Below are 2,461 nucleotides of genomic sequence, written 5' to 3' on the forward strand. Positions count from 1 at the left end.
AGACAGATGGACACTCTCAGGTATGGACAGATGGACAGACACTCTGACTAACTGAAGGACTCTGGTTCATGTTTAATGGTGTATATGAGTGAAGGTGTATGAAGCTGATTGTGTCTTTGTCACTTCCTCCAGGTTGGACCATGGTGGACCGGAGAGACTGAAACTTGATGTGAGGAAATGTGAGTGTGTTTTCAGTTTGAAAATTTTGAGAAAAATATGTAAAAGAAGAGAAAAAAGTTCAAAATGACAGAAAATGTGTTGACAGAAAATGTGTTGACAGAAAATGTGTTGACAGAAAAAATGACAGAAATGAGCGTGGCCTAAACTTACATTTATCTTTAACCAATTAATCCATGAAACAGAAATTTCCTTCTGTTCATCACAGTTCAGGAGCTAAAAGAGAAATGTTTTATAAATATACACATGGTGGCGCTACCTGCTCCAAAATGTCCCTCATGTCTCTCCTGCAGATAAAGTTCATTCATTCATACTGACTTCAGCTGCTTGGAGCATTTGGACTAAAATGTGTTTGTAACAGACGACAGTTTGAGATGAAAATAACAGACTTGATGTGCAAAGACTTTCACTTTACACCAAACTCAATTAAAAAACACTGACTTAAGTTTGAATTTGGTTAAAAAAAAAAATTCCCACTTGCTCTAAAGCTGTCACATCTCATGGGCTTCCTCGGTCATGGAGTGAGTCAATTGTTATGGAGATGGTTTATGTTTGAATCGTTTAATTTTGGTAATTGTGAGTAAAGTTGTTAAATCAACAGATGATAAACTGCAGATGTATTGTGTCTCATTCTCTCCATCAGATGCCTGTGAACTGGAACTGGACACAAACACAACACACAAAAATCTCAAACTGTCTGACAACAACAGGAAGGTGTCATGTGTGGAAGACGATCAGTCATATCCTGATCATCCAGACAGATTTGACTCCTGTCCTCAGCTGCTGTGTAGAAATGATCTGACTGGTCGCTGTTACTGGGAGGTCGAGTGGAGAGGAACAGTTTTTACATCAGTGACTTACAGAGGAATCAAAAGGAGAGGAGGCAGAGATGACTGTGAGTTTGGAAGGAATGATCAGTCCTGGAGTCTGGACTGCTCTGATGATGGTTGTTACTCTGTCTGGCAGAATAACAAAAAAACATCCATCTCCTCCTCCTCCACTACCTCCTCCTCTGTCTCTAACAGAGTAGCAGTGTATGTGGACTGTCCTGCTGGCACTCTGTCCTTCTACAGAGTCTCCTCTGACACATTGATCCACCTCCACACCTTCAACACCACATTCACTCAGCCTCTGTATGCTGGATTTGGAGTCTGGTCTGGTTCCTCAGTCTCTCTGGTTCCTCTGTAGGAGGGAGAGTCTCTCTGGTTCCTCTGTAGGAGGGAGAGTCTCTCTGGTTCCTCTGTAGGAGGGAGAGTCTCTCTGTGTCCTCTGTAGGAAGGAGAGTCTCTCCTGTGGACAGAAACTCTGCTGACTGAAGATCAGCTGCTGAAATCAAACATCACACTCTGCACTGTGAATCAGATCTGTCTCAGACTCAAACACTCAGTTATTTTCCTTCTACGTGATTCATTGATTAGTCTCAGTTGACTCCGCTGTTGTTGTTGTCAGGATCCAATGAGCAACATGCAGCTCTATTCATGTTTTAATCAAATAACATCTGTCCAGCTGTGGAACCCAGTGTTATTGTGTTTCTCACATGTATTTTATCTCACCATTATCAATAAAACATATTCATGACATAATTGTTGAAAGCATCCTCACTTTACTAGCACAATGAATAATATAACAAGCTTTTAAAATACAACACATTGTTTAAGATGAAACCAGTGGTTACCAACCTTTTTGTCTTTTGACGTCTTACAAAAAGCAGTGTAGTCGGCTCACATTTCAGATGTCTATGAGTTGTTAACAGCTCCACCAAATAGTGACTTTTCCCTCTAAACTTCTGACATGCTTTCATTTCAATAAATTTTCAAATGATCCAATATTTCAGCAAAAATCAAAGATTAGAGAAAAAGGTCAAAAACTGTAAACAGGTTACATCTAATCCTGCCCCCACACCAGGAGAGGCATTAAAATCATGGTTGTACCCTTCTATTTGAACAGTAAAGGTGCTGAAATGAAGTCATCTAATAAACTTAATCGAAATTAAAGAACACGTTTGTTCTTCAACACAAATGTTTGACAGTCCAACAGAAATGGTGTGTTGATGCCATTTTCCCCTCAGATAAGTCCTTAACAGTGTTATAAATCAATTTTATTCTTCAATGAATTCAAATAAAACGTATCATGAGTTTCCACTGCAGCAGTTAACAGCCCCCCCAATGAAAGATCCTGAAACAAACTGGCCCATAGTTAAACCTGGTTGCTGACCCCTGATGTAAGGTATTAAAGACATCAAACTAGAAATACAACAATACAAACTAACATCTGTGAATGTTGG

The sequence above is a fragment of the Scomber japonicus genome, chromosome 1 (genome assembly GCF_027409825.1).
Source record: "Scomber japonicus isolate fScoJap1 chromosome 1, fScoJap1.pri, whole genome shotgun sequence".
In the NCBI taxonomy this organism is placed as follows: Eukaryota; Metazoa; Chordata; class Actinopteri; order Scombriformes; family Scombridae; genus Scomber; species Scomber japonicus.